Here is a 17,448-nt window from a genome sequence, read left to right on the forward strand (position 1 = left end):
GCTCCAGAACTGTCCAGGACCAATTGTAACGGGCATGCATGTAGGATGTGCATTTTGAAATGCAAAACAGGGGAGACAATTAAGTGTCTAGACACCTCACTTGAGCACACAAATGTTAATTGTAGTAGGAGAAATGCAGGCAAAATTTATATTCCTGCCTGTGAATGGTTCAAACATAGCACCATGCATTCATTCACGTTTCAGATTAAAAGACCGTATCCTGCCCCCCTCCCCCATGCGAATAATGCTATCCCAAACAAACCCAAAACTTGTTAGGAAATGGGGAACAGAAAAACCTAAGAAGCTAAAGATCTGATGCAAACTAAATCGATATCAAGATGACCATTTGGGGCCTAACACAATATTACAAAATGGGGACAGTTGCTCCTCACCCACAACTCCATCCTATGCTTTAGTGTGCAGAGGCAATTTTGGTTGACATTAATGACATTATCATGCAAGATCTAGTTTAGTCTAACTTTATGGCATTTTTACTATGAAGAATTTAAAATAAACAACAAAAAAGGGTACAATCCAGCCATGTTAAACATTGAGAAATCATATCTGATTACTAGGAGAGAAACACATAAATATATTTAATTATCTCATTGAATTAGGGGACTTTAATCATTTGAGAGATTAGCTGTATTCAGCCTAGAGTCTTTTTTAAAAATCAGATCTCTTTAGCATCTTATTTTCCGTGATGTGCAAAATATTCTCCTCGATTTGGAAAACATTTCTTTGATTTGGAAAATATTTTTGGACCTACTTGCCTTCCATGCAACCCCTGCACACTGAAGATACTTCCTAGGTGTATGCTTAGTTAGGTACAGCATGGCTTAGTTAAGTGGAGCACTGGCCTGGAATGTAGTTCCCACAATTGCCCAGGATGTCCCTGACACTAGCAGGGGAAGAAGATCCGTCACAGTGGATGTCAGCCCTTTCGGGGAATGTTGTCCACCCTGGCTGATATTTTCATTGGTGAACAAGGCCAGAGGATCCACATTTCTCCGGGTCCTGCCTTCCCTTGAGCTGTCAGGTCCTTAGATATTTCAGCACAATGTCCAAACTGATCCAATAAGGCTGCAGCCTCTCCAAAAGCCAATGTTTGGAATCATGATATAGAGTAGGCTTTTTCAACCAGGGTTTTGTGAATCCCTGAGGCTTTTTGATGACCCTGGAAGTTTCCTGGATGATTGGGAGTTAATCAGCTATTTTAAATTTTATTAAACATTTATTAGGTGATACAATCATATTTGATCATGTTGACCTGATCCTTCCTCCCAAAAGGGCCAATGATGAACCTGGAGGGGGTGGGAAGGGGAAAGACTCCCCAGGTGGACGTGTACACAGCTATGCTTCCCAACCATATTCTGCGCAATCACGGCACTCCTGGGGTTTCTCCTAGGAATGTTTCAGGGGGTTCTAAACACTAAAAAAGTTGTGAAAGGCTGTGCCATTGAGTGGCCTCCAGTGAGCTTTGCAGATATCCCAAGAACCACCAGCAGAAAAGCCATTGTTCTAGCGAGTAGGCTCCACATAGATTTCCTGGATTACTTTTGTCAGGGGTTGAGTCAGTCAGCTGCCAGCAGGCAAAGGTTAACAAACAGACAAGTACCATCTGGGCATGGGTCACTGTGGGTGAACAGGTAGTTGTGATTTTCCTGCATTCTACAGGAGGTTGGATTAGATGACCTTGGGGTCTCTACCAACTCTATGATTCTAATTCTGCACAAGGGAAGCTGGACCCCTGTGAGGGCTCTGCTAGCATCCACAAAACACTGTGCATGCAACATAGTGTATAAATGTGAGTACTAGCAACAGGTTCGAAGTGTGCACTGCAAACTAAATTAATGGCATGTCCAAAAACCATTTAATCTAATTAATGTTCACACAAAAATGAAGGATTATGTCCACCATTAGTTAGAACCCACCGCTGGCTGAAGTAGTAGTACATCCGGATCTAATAAATTAGTATTTAATCTACTTCTGTGCCCTGCCTCTCAGCTTTTCATTCAGCAGATTCCAGCATTATCTAGTTACCAGACAGAAAATCTAAGTAGACAGAATGAGAAAGAAATAATCTGCTTCCTCATCTTTGAGTTGATTTCAATTTCCACCACCACCCTGTCTTGAAGCGGACAAATGGTTAATTCTTTCATAAGAAGCTTCCTTCTGGATAAGCCATGGGTGGGGCCTGGTCCACTTTTTAATTTATTAGAATCCTCATGTGTTTTGCTTGCAAAGCTGCAGCGCACATTCTGGCTCTCTTAAGGTACAATTCATCTGCCTTAAGCGATCCAGAATACTTTCTATTGCTTAAGTACATTTTTAAAAGCCTTCTTGATCAGGAGACTAATAAGCAAAACAGAGGACACTGGGACACCTATATGGTAACACAAGTCCGCTAAATCCAGTGTAGCAAGTTGGCACACAAGGAGGTTTCAATCTTCAAAGTCCAATTTCCTTAATAAGAAGTATTCTTTAGTAATTGCCTGAACAGGAGCCTGGTATTCTTTCCAAAAACCCCAAAGATCAGCAACCTATGCATTGTCCTACAAACACACACTTTCCACACAAGTCCCAGGTTCAATCCATGGCATTGCCATTGACACCAGGTTCTGGGAAAGATCCTCCTCCATGTAAGACCCTAGAGCAGGGGTAGTCAAACTGCGGCCCTCCAGATGTCCATGGACTACAATTCCCATGAGCCCCTGCCAGCATTCGCTGGCAACCTTTCAAATATGATGAAGACACACACCCAGCAGCAACAGAACAGAAATCTTCAGGAGTACAGGCATAACTTAAAACAAAAGGAGGTTGAGAGGGGACATGATAGCCCTCTTCAAGTATTTGAAAGGTTGTCATTTGGAGGAGGGCAGGATGCTGTTCCCATTGGCTGCAGAGGAAAGGACACGCAGTAATGGGTCTAAACTACAAGTGCAACGATATAGGCTAGATATTAGGGGAAAAATTTCACAGTCAGAGTAGTTCAGCAGTGGAATAGGCTGCCTAAGGAGGTGGTGAGCTCCCCCTCACTGGCAGTCTTCAAGCAAAGGTTGGATACACACTTTTCTTGGATGCTTTAGGATGCTTAGGGCTGATCCTGCGTTGAGCAGGGGGTTGGACTAGATGGCCTGTAACTTCTAACTTCTTTTGGGAAATGGAAAGGGGAGGGATGCAGCTGTAGTTTTACCTATGTTCTGATGCTGGTTAATAAATAAATGATAAGGAAATGATTTGGCAATCTGGTAGATTCCACCTTTTCACTGGTGATGTTGCCCACCAGCACAAAGAAAAGTTCAAAGAAAAGAAAGTACTTCTTTGCACAACACATAATTAACTTGTGCGACTTATTGATCCTGCACTGAGCAAGGGATAGGACTCTATGGCCCCTTCCAACTCTATGATTCTATCATTGCCACATAATATAGTGACAGCCATAAATGTAGAGGTATCTGATAAAGGGAGCTTTGATTCTAGGAAGTTTATACTCCAAAAATCTTGTTGGTCTCTAAGATGCCACTGGATTTGAATATAGTTTCAGAGGTAATACGATGAAGCAAGTTTTGGGAAGATAGGCCCTATAACTGCTATTAGCCATGGTATCTGAATCTCCACATTTATAGGTTTTAAGAACAAGATGGTGAAATTTGACAGAAGAAGCTGTACTTATGAGCTAGAGGATGCAGCTGGACACAAATGAAAACAGAAGTCTGAACATTTGGCCCGATTCAGCAAAGCAGTTCTTCTCTTCACACAAGGAACTCAAAGTGTTTTAGATCTTGCTATGCACATGCTGTGTGTTTTCAAGCTCCTTTCTGTACCAGTATCACAATAACAGCTGAAGTAAAAGCAACAGTGAATATAAAGGGTTAAAAATCTTCACTAGGCAGAGAGAACCACAGGCTGCTCTGAGCACTCTGATTGGCCAGCAACAGCTGGGAGGGAGCTGATATTCCAGTTGTGTCATTCTGATTCAGATGCTGATTCAAAGAGCTCTCTGACAGATCCTTAGTTGACTATCTGCTTTGAGGAGAAACTTTAGTTAGCTGAGTTTTTACTCTCTCTGAACAACTGGGACAGATATTTGGCCGTGGGGATTCGGGCAGTGAGATTAAACTCCCAATTCAAAAGCCAAAAATAGGAGAATTCTTCTAAGGAGAGAAGAAATTAAAAGAGGAAATCAGGTGTAAGAATTTCCTCAGACTGTGTATGAGAAAGTGCTTCAGACATTTCGGTAGTCAGTAGGTTACTGGTAGTTTAAGGAGGGGTGAAATTGCTGGCACCAGCCAAGAGTACCCACCTTCTTGATGCCAGGAGAGTTCAGTGGAACTCTGAAAGATAAGAAAAAAGAAAAACAAATGTGTTTTTTGACAAATATGGTAACAGAACCTTTCTGTTAAAAAGAAAACTTAAAATTTGAAAGAAATGCCTGTGACTAAGAACTTCTAACTGAATAATATCTGAGTTATATATAGAAAAAAAACTTGAATTCCTCTACAGTTCTTATGAATTAAGAATTAAGGCACTGTTCCCTTTAGAAGTTGGATGTTTAACTGTACAAGCTATCTTCCTATCCATTTTCTTTAACTTTTAAAAGAAAGTTCTTAGAATTTTGAGAGCTTGAGCTAGTGGGATTCATGCAAAGATTCCAAATAGTCAAGCCAGGATCCCTCCCCTACACGGACACATAACAACAGATCTGGCAGCTCTGCAAATCCTAGTGTAAGCTATACAATTTGTTGCTTGCTTCTTGGCATTTGTCCCATGTGTACATGGGTGTCAAAGCCTTCACATCACATCACATTTCGGACCGCTCATTTTTGCCTTGTCATCAAATGCATGGACAGCCAGAGCACATCCTCGGCTTGTACCGCAACACTCCGAGAAAATCCACGTGGGAACAATTTCCCCAGAACAAGAAGAAAAAAGGCCCAAACTCTGCCTCCTTCAAAAAAACAAAAAAACAGAACAGAAAATGCACACACACACACACACACACACACACACACACACACACAAGCCCCGTAACCTAAATCTGAAATAAAGGATTGCTAGGCATGCACTGGAAACATTAGAAAACAAAGCCTGTGAAAGCCAAGATTGGCCGGAAGCCAGGGAGTGTTCCCGCCCACCCACATGAGAACATAACATTGTCCCATTTGGTTCACTTTCTCCTTCTTAGCTTGGCCAACAAAGCCACACTAAACCCCCAACTTAGGGTAGCCAGATGTCCATGTTTTAAGAGAGAGATTCCTTTGTAGGGTCCCAGTAACAGTCAGTAACCTCAGCAAAGCCTAAATACATCCAGCTGCATTTGTTCACATCCATCCCTGCTTCTTCTTTCCAGTCTCTACTGATCTCCTACATTTTTGTTGTGTTCTTCCTCTAAGGAGATCAGAGGGGCGTACTTGATACTCCGCTTCACCATTTTATCTTCACAATCAACCCGGTGAAGTCAGGTAGGCTGAGAGAACAATGGGCCCAGAGTCCCCTCAGTAATTTTCACATCTGAGGAAGGATTTGAATCTAGGCCTCCCAAGTTCTAATCTGACACTTTGTTTAAAACATTTATTTGCTGCTTTTCTCCCTTAAGAACTCATGGCAGCTTTCAAGGTAGATATAATATATAGACTAGAATATATAAAATATCTGCAAACCCCAAACCTAAAATCACAATTTTGGCCTGACAATAAATTAATTAAATACTTGGATCAGATAAAACCATGTTTAACGGTGCCCTAAAGACTGAAGGTGTGGGACCAGGAAGCACCACTCCAGCCGTGGGATGGAAAGGATACTCCAGAGGGCCTCTACCTGTGACATGATCCTGAGCAACAACATTTGGGATAGCATAACCTTCAGATCCCCCAATCCCAAGGTGTTTAGGACTTGGTCAGATATAATCACACTAGATAGGGCTTTGGAAATTCTCTCTCTCTGAACCTTAGCCCCACATCTACAATGATATCAGCCTGCCTCACAGGGCTCTTGTCAGAAATACTGCATCAGCTTATGATGAAATGTTTCCACCACTCAAGAAGCAACAGGATTTATACCTCGCTCAATAATAAGTTGGTGGCCAGTGCTGGATCTGAGCCAGGGACCCAACTCTCTCTGCTAATATCTCACACAACAGAACTGAATACAGACGTATCAAGACCAATTAAAACTAGCAAGTGCAGCCTGTACAATGCCACAGGAAAAAGAAATCAATTTCTGTCTTCGGTGTTATACTTCATTAGTTATCAGCTGTTGAACTCTACTTATCCTCACGTTCTATGTCAGCCTTTCTCAACCTTTTTACCATTGAGAAGCCCCTGGAACATTCTTCAGGCTTTGAGAAACCCCAGAAGTGATACAGTTACGCAGGATATGGTTGGGGGGCATAGCTGTGTACATGCCCACCCAGGGCCCCTCCCCTTTCTACATCCTCCAGGCCCATCATTGGCTATTTTTGGGAGGGGGTCAAATATATGGTCAAATCACCTGATAACATTTTAACAAATTTTAAAAACATATAGAATTTAATTCACTCCCACCCATTCCGGAAATCATTCCAGGACCCTCAAGATACCCCAGGGTTTCTCAAAACCCTGATTGAGAGTCTCTGTTCTCTGTACACTACCCTGAGCTGCAAGGGAGGGCGGTATATAAATATAATAAACAAACAAAACAGGATAAAAGAAAAGGTACAAGATCTCCCCATTTAAGACAGAGTCAGTCAGTATGCTTTGTAGCTGAGCTTGGATTTAAAGCTGGGTCTCTCCAATCTGTCCAGCACTAAAGGGACTCCATATACCATCAAGTTGCTACTAGCTTATGGTGACCCTGTAAGAGTTTTCAAGGCAAGAGATGAACAGAAGTGGTTTGCAACTCTGGGCTTCCTCGGTGTAGCCAGCTTGGTGTAACGGTTAAGAGTGTGGACTTGGACTTCTAATCTGGTGAGCCGGGTTTGATTCTCCATTCCCCCACATGCAGCCAGCTGGGTGACTTTGGGCTTGTCACAGGACTGATAAAGTTGTTCTGACCGAGCAGGAATATCACAGGGTGTCTGTTATTGGGAGAGGAAAGGGAAGGAGAATGTAAGCTGCTCTGAGCCTCCTTCGGGTGGAGAAAAGTGGCATATAAAAAGCAACTCTTCTTCACAGTGTCTCATCTGTCAGCTAGAGCTGACTCTGTTTAGTTTCTCAGATTTGATGAAATCAGGCTAGCATGGGATATATCTGGGTCAGGCTCTCAAGAGCACTACTATATATGTGTGTGTAGCACATCCTGGCAGGGGCTCATGGGAACTGTAGTTATTATCTGCACTGGGCTTTTAAAGCTGGTTGGGTTTGGCTAAACAAAAGCCATCTGCATCTAGCCCCAATCTGCACTCTGATCCTGGTCAGGATTTTTCCTCCAATCTGCACAGCTGAGGATTGACTCTGCAGTCACATTACTTAGTCACTGGCATATTCAAGAATGGATTTTCTTTGTTTCATCAAAGAAATGTGGGCCCATAGCACTCTTTTTTGAGTGCAGATATCCTGCCTCTTTCAGACTTCAATTAGTAAGATGCTTGCCTTGTAATCACAACTTTATGAGTTTGAGTCTTGCTATGGTTCGTGAGATTTTCAACACACACACAGGAGTTTTAATTACTTTTTTTTACTTTTGAAAAACACATGTTTTAAAAATGCACCATTTTAAATTTTTGACTATGTTTTAACTTTAGAAAAAGGAGAAAATAATTAAAACTCCTGTGTGAGGAGGGAAATATCTCAAGACCCACCCATAGCCATACTCAAACTCATAAAGTTGTGGTTGCAAGGTAAGCATCTTACTAACTGAGCCACCCCTTTCTGTTGACATGCACTGCCTGTGGGGAAAGAAAGGAAGAAAGAAAGAAAGAAAGAAAGAAAGAAAGAAAGAAAGAAAGAAAGAAAGAAAGAAAGAAAGAAAGAAAGGAAGGAAGGAAGGAAGGAAGGAAGGAAGGAAGGAAGGAAGGAAGGAAGGAAGGAAGGAAGGAAGGAAGGAAGGAAGAGGGCAGCCCTGGGGAGCGTTCCCGCACCCCTCCCCAATGAATCATGTGCAGTCTGGAAGAAGGGAAGAAGAAGCAGCTCAAGGTAAGGAAAGCTTGTCTTTACTTCTTCTGATATTAATGCTGATCACATCACTTAAGGGGGCTGATAAGGTGGCATAACATGAAGCAAGCACTAAAATGGAACCCCTGGAAGTCAAGGGGGCTGCTCCTGCTGGAAACCAACCAATCAGCAGAGACCAGTCAACAGCTCTAACAAAGGGAGGAGGGAGAAAAAAGTCTCAGCAATTTTGTCTGCAGATTTAAACTTTGGGATTTGGAGGAGAAAATGTGAGAAATCAAATAGGTGCAGAGAGCAGCAACAGATGCAATCAGGATGTAGATTAGGAAGTAGATCAGTAAGAATTGAAATTAAACAGTGAGTGCAGATAGGACCCTGGAGAGCCACAGTCTGGCCACCTCTGCCATAGAGTTTTCAAGGCAAGCGATTAACCATTCCCTTCCTCTCCATAATCTTCCTTGGTGATGTCCCATCCAAGTACAGTCCCTGCTTAACTTCTGAGATCTGATAAGAGAGGGCTATATGACACCATCCCACCTCCCCAGCATCACTATGTGCCAAGTAAATTTGTTTACATGTGCTCTGAATACTTTATTTACAGGTGGTTCCTGTAAATCCAAAAGAGATTAGGTGGGACTTTGAAGATTCCTAGCACTCAATAGTTTGGCATTTTTCAAGCCAAGAGTAGAAGGGAGAGGCCCAAGGTGAGCAAAAGTACCATCAGGTCCCTCCTGACTTCTGACACAATGTCTTGTTTATGACAAGACATGTTTATGTCTTGCATGTTTATGACAATGGCCAGAGACAAATTCTTATTTTGCCCATTAAAGACTGTTCACATGAATTTCAAGCCTTACAGAAAACAAATGGAATAAGAGGGGAGGGCAGACATGAAGAGATTTATAGAGTACCACAGTACAGAACTACAAATATAGATGAATAGCTAAAGGGTGACAGATGAATCAAATAAAATACACAAGTATAGTTGGGCAAGGTACTTCACTTTGGGACCACAATGCTGAGAGAGGGGGGATTACCTCCCCCTCCCCAAGGGATGCCATTCTACCAAATGCAAATGTCCTCTTTAAGTGCTATGTTCAGTTGGGGGGGGGGGTTAAGAATTAAAAGGCAGGCACAAAACAGGTGATGTAACTTTTCTCCCTCCAACCAAAGCTTAAAGCAGGGGGAGAATTTCTTATTAGGGAGCTGTTAAAAAGGAAAAGTGAAACCCATCATGGCCCTGGTTACAGCCTTTGCCCCTGCAACTGATTTATGGATCCCAAATTACACACCTGGTGTTCTGTACCACTGCATATAGCCTCGCCTTCTGTATATAAAGAGAGAACAATAGCTACTAACTATAATTCCATGTGGACGGAAACCTGGCCAGAGGAACAATACTTCTTTGCTATCCCCAAATTGCCCTTCTGCCCTGCTCCCCAATTGTTTATGTATAAAGAATGCCATTTAAATGTAGGCAGTTTAAATCAGAAGATATTTGTCAACTGGTTCCTGTAAGTGTGGCCCCAAACAGCAGACATCCCAATGCCTTTAGAGTGGCATTAAAGCCATAGGTCATCGGCATAACGCCCTTAATTCTTTTCAAAGATAGCATTACGGACACAGAATGCATGCAGTCCCGTATGTGCATACTCTTAAATACACTTGGAACAAAACTAAAAAAAATGAAATTAATGCAAATAAATATCTGTTTAACAATGACAGACCCAAGGCTGGGTTATTTCCCCCTGCCCTGATATTAAATGTTTATAAGGGAGGAAACAGAAACAGAGCGTGAATAATGAGATCACAATAGACACATATTTACAGGCATGCATTCAAATTACTGTTTTAGGGAAAGCCTCTGAAATTAGGGGGGGGGGGGGGTCATAGATTTTTCTTTTCTATCAGTGCCAAGAGAGTGCATAACAGAGTGTATTTTTCTTTGTTATCAAAGAAATGTCTGATGCAGAAAGGATAATACTTGGATTTCTCCCTTACCTAATCAGACCGGGGGGGGGGGATATTATGCTTCATGTGCCTTTTAATACCAATTTCTTCCTTTTACACATACACAACACATGCACGCACACACACACACAAAGGCAACAAAAATGGCCATATCAAAGTAACAGCCTGATGTTTGGATTAGCTGACATACCAATGATTTTTGGTCTTCAGTGTGAACAAAGGCATGGTAGAGATGACCGATGCATTGATAAATAAATAATATTTAAACAGGTGAACACAAAACCCCAAAGAAAAGAAACACAGTATAATCGTATGTTGTTACGATGGTATAATAAATATAGTGCGTGCAAATATGGAATCAACGGGGTAAGGGAATTAATATTTGCAATCCACCCACCCACTGTGCAGCTGACTTATCTTGGTGGAATATTGCAAGATCTATGTGCCATCGCTCTGATTCATTTTGCACGTGTTTGTGTCACCCCCACCATTTAAATGACATGAAGAATTTTCCTATATGCCTTCCTTCCTTCCTTCCTTCCTTCCTTCCTTCCTTCCTTCCTTCCTTCCTTCCTGCCTTCCTGCCTTCCTGCCTGCCTCCTCCCTTCCTTCCTTCACTCCCCGTCTCCATCACATCCAACCTTCCTTCCCTGTTCTCCCTTTTGGATAAACACATGAGGATGAGGTGGCAGATGCACAAAATGGAGGGAACCTGAGAAAGTATATTCGTTCAATTAATCACACAGAAGGGCATGGATTTTCTGCCTAAGGAAGGAGATTGGCACTGGCGGAACCCAGGGTGTGCCAGCTTGGCCTATTGTTCTGCTTTCATGGCTAATTAATTAGCGTGATCAAAAGGAAAGGGCGGGCTCGAAGGAAATAGCATGGTAACAATTCGGCAGCTGCACAACCTACCTCGTGTCAATGCGGCCATCTTACAAACAGCATTTGGCTCCATCAAAATGGCTTCCTGGCACCAAGTGCCCTATGAGAATCTTCACTCACAGGGAGGGGCTGCCCTTCTTTCTCTGCCTGCTCCTCCTCTGGTGCTTGTTCTTTGAGGATACCGGATTGCATTGTTGGAGGGAGGGGAAGGTGCTCAGGAGGAAGAACTAGGGCAGGGGAATTAAACCAGTGGCCCTCCATCCTCATCGCTGTTGCCTGCTTGTGCCAAATTGGAAGTTCCTTATCTCAGCTGCAGATTGTCGCACAGCCTCTGTGCAGGAGACAATAAGGCACAGCATCATTACTCACAGACTACAGTACATGGGCATAATGCCATGGTTACATGCAGAAAGACAAAAACACAGATAATCCCTGTGAACTGATAGATCACTATATACGTTCAAGCTATACCCACTCTCTTACAGCTACAGCTACTCAGCTTTCACAGTTTAAGGCACAAGGAAACAGACATCCCCAGCATTTTAAAGGAAGAAATATGGTAGCATTTACTCGACTCTCTCAGTATATTTGCATAACAGACAATATTGTGAAAGTGACATGAGAAGATGTCTTACGTGATAAAAATGACATTCATCTTCCTGATTTAGGAGCCCTGGAAGTAATCTGGCCTGTTTGGAAATATCAGGATTCAGATTTTGGAATTTGTCAGGACAACTTCAGGAACCTGTGGGAGCTTTCCAGGGTCCTGAAGTATCTGGCTGTGCTGGGCTGTCTTGTCCCTTGCTCTCTACTGCCTGAATATAGACCTGCTTGTTATATTTGCATGTACTTTGCTCTGGGTCAGTTCCCCCTGGCTCTTGCCCAATACCTAGTTTGGCCAGCATGGTCACACCCCCAAGGCAACAAGACCTCTGCCAACTAGGACCCCAAAAGTGTGAATGCATCTGCTACCAAGATAATTTGCACTTATTCTTAGCCATTTGCAACTCACTAATTGGGTGCGAATTAATCTTTGCTACCTGCCTTTTTGAATGCACTAAGGTCCATACTTCTCTTTGTTCCTGATCATGCTGGATATATGACCAAGTCTTACTATACTGTGGATGGCGAACAGTAAATTGCATATAAGCTAAAAGAAAAGTTAGAGTAGGGAAGTACTATGAAGAGTCCTATTATTTCAACACACTGCTGTGGAGCATTCACTCTACGTATTATCCAAATTCAACCCAGGTTCTGACAATTTTCCCAGGAAGTGGAGCAATTAGAAATTTCAGGCCTTGCTGGATCAGATCAAAGATGTCTTCTCTTCACTCTGTCAGTCAGATGTTAACTGTCTTATATGAATCCAGGAGTGTCTACTCCAACTTTCCTATCTTCAGTGTCAAGTATCTTTTAAAACCAGACATACATCGAATCAATATGCACCATCAACAATTTCCCACTGAGCTAGAATACACTACAGAATAGCACAGCAGCAGCACCAGCAGCAGCAGCAGGAGGCGTTGGGCTTTATACCCCGCTTTTCACTGCCTGAAGGAGTCTCAAAGCAGCTTACAATTGCCTTTCCTTCCACTACCAGCAACAGACACCCTGTGAGGGAGGTGAGGTTGAGGGAACATCTACCAGTTGTCCAAACTGGCCCCTAAGAAGCGATAAATTACTGTTGAAATAGTATTTAACCCTCCCCCCCCCCCCTTTAACTCCAATTCCAGATTCTGTTCTCTGGGTCTTTGCATACATAGTTCAATGAAATTTCCTTCTCTGGCAGGGCACTCTGACAGCACAAAAAGTTACCTGTAAAATGCTGGAATATAGTCAATTGGTCTCCCTTGGAATTTTGTAAGCTATATTTATACAGCCCTACTTATTGAGAGGAGAGGCCATAGTTCACCAAAGCCATAGCGTAGTGACAGAGAGCATGCTTTTTGAGTAAAAAAATCCCACTGGTATCCATGGCCTCCCCAACTACAGAGCTCACGGCTTTGTAATCATTGCTTATTAGAGCAGACCCTGCTAGGATAGAGACTGTTTGGTACACGGTGGTGTCACCATTGACATGAAGAATTGACAGACTGTGGAGTAGAAGTCCAGGGCCCTACCTCATGCATGCAGTTCAGCAGGTGGTAAAAAGGTAAAGGTATGCCCTGTGCAAGCAACTGGGTCATGTCTGACCCTTGGGGTGATGCCCTCTAGCATTTTCATGGCAGACTCAATACGGGGTGGTTTGCCAGTGCCTTCCCCAGTCATGACCGTTTACCCCCCAGCAAGCTGGGTGCTCATTTTACCGACCTCGGAAGGATGGAAGGCTGAGTCAACTTTGAGCCGGCTGCTGGGTTCTAACTCCCAACCTCATGGGCAGAGCTTTGGTAGTTTTGCATTTAAAGTATGCCTTATCATCAAGGAACATCTCATAAGACCATTATGCTCCTTGTGAAATGATCTAGCTGCATCATTGTTCAAATGCGCATATTCTTCTCCCTTCCTTTCCCTGCTCATGCTTCCGTTTCACATGTTAGTTCAACTGTTAGCGTTTGTGCCCCATTCATGAAAAAGCAAGAATCAGCATCAGCCTTGCATTTTCCTTCCCAGACATTTAAAATCCCTCCCTCCCTCCCTGCCGCATCTTACATACTACTGACTGTAGCCGGAGTGGAGGGTCCAATATTATAGCGCAGGGGTAGTCAAACTGCGGCCCTCCAAATGTCCATGGACTACAATTCCCAGGAGCCCCTGCCAGCATTCGCTGGCAGGGGCTCCTGGGAATTGTAGTCCATGGACATCTGGAGGGCCGCAGTTTGACTACCCCTGTTATAGCGCGTAGATCTTAAGCATTTCTCCATGCCTACCATGCCGCTTAGTTCCCGGTGACTCACCTCTCCAGGCTTGGAGAGAGAGAAAACCCTTGCCTCTTTCCCCCATTGCATCCCAAGCCATGAAGCCATCATGTTTGATTAAGGAAGAGAGAATTCATCTCAATTAGAGACTGGCTCCCACACAACTGGATGAGTGTCAAGTAATTACTGCTTGTCGTTCACAGAGAAATGGATGCAAAAAGAGTTTAGTTTTGGAATGATACATGCAGGCTTTAAGCAGAGTGCATGCCACTGGTGCTGCTTTTTGAGGACTATACCACTCCAAGTTCCAGTTGTGTGTGTGGATGTGGTTTGGGAAGGGGAATTGTCCTTTGAGTTTTCTCCTCAAACGAAATACAGCTCCTTCTTTGTAGAAAATGACTATAGGAGTTTTGTCTCTCTATGTTGCTATGCTTTCCCCCTAGGTGAAAGAAAATGTTATTTGTTATTTAAAAATTCAAAAATGTGTAGTGCCTAACTTTCTCTACGGAGTAGTGCAGACTGAGGGGAGGGGGAGTTTACTTCTTTGTTCTATTGAATGCTTAATTTGGTCAATGCACTAAGCAACATGAGCTGGCAGAATTCTGGCCTATCCATTCAAATGACATTCATTCCCATGGTGAAAAATAAAATCCACTTAACCTCATGAAGGAAACTAGCACCAGAAGAAAAGAGTGGGGTTTTATATGCCACTTTTTACTACCTGAAGGAGTCCCAAAGAAACTTACAATCATCTTCCCGTCCTCTCCCTACAACAGACACCTTGTGAGGTAGATGGGACTGAGAGAGCTCTGACAGAACTGCTCTGTGAGAACAGCTCTAACAGGACTGTGACTGGTCCAAAGTCTCCCATCTGGCTGCATGTGGAGGAGGAGTGGGAAATGAAACCCAAGTATCCAGATTAAAGGCCACTGCTCTTAACCACTACACCAAGCTGTCTTCTTCCACCGAGGGTAAGAAGGCTATGTTCAGCCTCTCTCCCAAGCATTTCAATTTCTGCATGCAAGGATGCATTTTATTTTCACTCAAGCCTACCACTTTATTCTCCCTAATGTGTAGAATTAGTTAGAAATGATTTTGAAAAGTTACATCAATGGATACGCTGCTCACCTACCCAGATCCCTGTGTGCATAGTGTGTGTGTACTTGGCATCCCATTGGTAGAATTTCTGGGGTTCCTTATTGATGCTGAGAGCATTCACCTGACACCTGCCATTGCTGATGCCCCAAGCCTCCATTCCAAACAGGAACTGCAGACCTTTTTAGGACTCCCAAATGTCTATCATTTCTTTCTACCCCATAAGAAATTGGTGCTGAGCCCCTCCATAGATGGCTGGATAAACAGGCCACATAGATCTGGATGGGGACCCATGACAATGCTTTTGCCAAGGAGAAATGCCTTCTCTCTTCCGGTTCGGTCCTGGTATATCTCTCCACAATTCACCTAGTACATTAGCCAGGGACTGGCGTTGGTCATGCTGATGCGCCCACCCATCTCCCCCTCCCAGTTCTATGGGATGATCCCTGCCCTGCAAACAACATCGTGATGCTGGACTCAATGTCCGACCCTCCCCTCAATGCTGATGACATTGCAGCTTGCCCCGCAAGGGACCCCGTACGTGCTCGTGGGTGGCCCCAGGCCACGACGGGAACAGAGTTCTCACCCTCCGTGGCACGGAAGGATGAATTGTTAGTGCATAAGGGGTGTTTATTGCATGGAGCACAGGTGGTGGTTCCACCACCATTAAGACAACAGGCGTTAACTGCACTCCATGTGGGTCACCTGGCATTGTTTGGATGAAGTCCCTGGCTGGCAGTTATCTTTGGTGGCCAGGGCTGGATGCTTGGGTGAACAAGTGCATGCTCTGCCAGGAATCACGTCACCCACCAGCCCCATTACATGACTGGAAAACTGCACAGGCCACCTGGTCACACCTCTATATCAATTTTGCAAATCCATTCAGGGAACAAACTTTTCTAATCATCGTGGATGCACTGTCCAATCGGCTGAAGGTGGTGCCGGTCACATTGATGATGTCACAGACAGTAATCCAGGAGTTATGATGTCTCTTTCTACCCACAGGATACCAGATGTAATAGTCTCAGATAATGGTACCCAAATTACATCAACAAAGTTCCAAGCATTTATAAACAATGGCCTCATCTGCCATGTGATGTCAGCCCCATTCTACTCCGCGACTAGGGGTCAGGCGGAACGCACAGTACACACAACGAAGGACACATTATCTAGGATTGTGGAGGGGGACTAGTCCCAGCAGTTAGCCAGTTTTCTGTCATTTGTGGCAACAGGGCAGCAGGCCTGCTGAATTGTTGATGAATAGAAAGTTGATGACCCTGTTAGACTGGTTGCACCCGGATCTGGTAGAGCGACACAAGGAAAAGAGGGCAGAAGGGAATAGGAGGACGAGGACATTCAAAGACACCGATCCTGTATATGTTAGAAATTATGGGGCTGGCCCATCTTGGGTTCCAGCAGTAGTAGCAGGAGCCGTGGGACCTGTCTCACATAGGACCGTCACACTTGAGGGCCAGGTTCTAAGGAGACATGTAGATCAAATGAGGTGGGGTCACAGACTGGGGGACCAGTGGAACAAGGACCAATGCCCCTAACACAAGAGGAAGTTGAATCCCCTAATGAAGGAGGTGCACCATCCCCTACTGGGAACTGCAAGGGGAAAATACCCTAGCAGTGGGAACCCAGGCAATTGTCCATCATTCTCAGAGACCCGGAGGCTGCCCTAAATATTCACAGGGTTATGATGAGTCAAGGTGAATGGGTATAATGCACGCACAAGCAGGATCAATGGAAAGTCAATGGGTTTCATTTCCCACTAAATAGTTGTGGGTTCATTTCCCACAAGGGGCAAGTTGGCAGGAGCTAAACCTATATGAAGGGTGGCTTTTTGTTCTACTGTTGTTGGTTGCAGTTATGGTTGACAGTTGAATCATGTTGAGTTACTGGAAAACATTGGAGTGGCCTCCCTTCTTAGTACATTTCATCTCAGGCATTCTGAGAGTTTTGTATATGTTATGCCAAGTCTGGGTTACCTATTACACCTGAGGCTCCTAGCATAAACCTGTGAACACCACTGGCTATGTGCCATAGCTTCTTCACAGCTTGTGTTTTCCAACTTGAATATTGATAACTAATATCACAAAGACTAGAAGATCAGGATACCCAGATTTTGGGCTCTTCTAACAACAGTGTATGTTCTCTCCGCTTCTGGGATATTCCCTTAACATCCATGCCCATGTATCTCAAAATTTTGGAGACACCAGTTAAGAAGAGTATTTCTAGTAGCTCGCTTAAACATCTTTCCCTCAAATGTCACCTCAGGAGAGATCCTGTTTACATGGGTGTAGTGTCCCTGACACGTTGAACCATATACTTCTGGTGTGTCCTAATTTTGAAGTATATCGTCGCCCGTTAGCTAATTATCTGAAGAAATTGAAATTCAGCTGTGTTAATGAGAAACACTGGATTAAAATTATACTAAATGTGAGGGACTCAGCAACTATGATAAAAGTAGCAAAGCTTTGACTGGAAATTTGAAATGAAAATCTTTTACGATAGATTTTACATCTGGAACTGTTTGAAATTTTCGTTTG

The 17,448-nt window shown here is 43.6% G+C and overlaps 1 long non-coding RNA gene across 2 annotated transcripts in view; it reads right to left on the bottom strand.

The window, feature by feature from the left end:
* Nucleotides 1–17,448, bottom strand: part of LOC143827992 (uncharacterized) — an 87,647-nt gene that overhangs the window by 39,656 nt on the left and 30,543 nt on the right. The window contains exons 3-4 of one of the 2 annotated variants that reach the window (XR_013227466.1): nucleotides 10,977–11,277; nucleotides 4,307–4,337 (exon numbers count right to left, since the gene is read on the bottom strand). This is a non-coding gene — a long non-coding RNA (uncharacterized LOC143827992). The remainder of the gene's footprint in view (nucleotides 1–4,306; nucleotides 4,338–10,976; nucleotides 11,278–17,448) is intronic. The other variant, XR_013227467.1, reaches the window with a different exon arrangement.

The sequence above is a fragment of the Paroedura picta genome, chromosome 18 (assembly GCF_049243985.1).
Source record: "Paroedura picta isolate Pp20150507F chromosome 18, Ppicta_v3.0, whole genome shotgun sequence".
NCBI lineage: Eukaryota > Metazoa > Chordata > Lepidosauria > Squamata > Gekkonidae > Paroedura > Paroedura picta.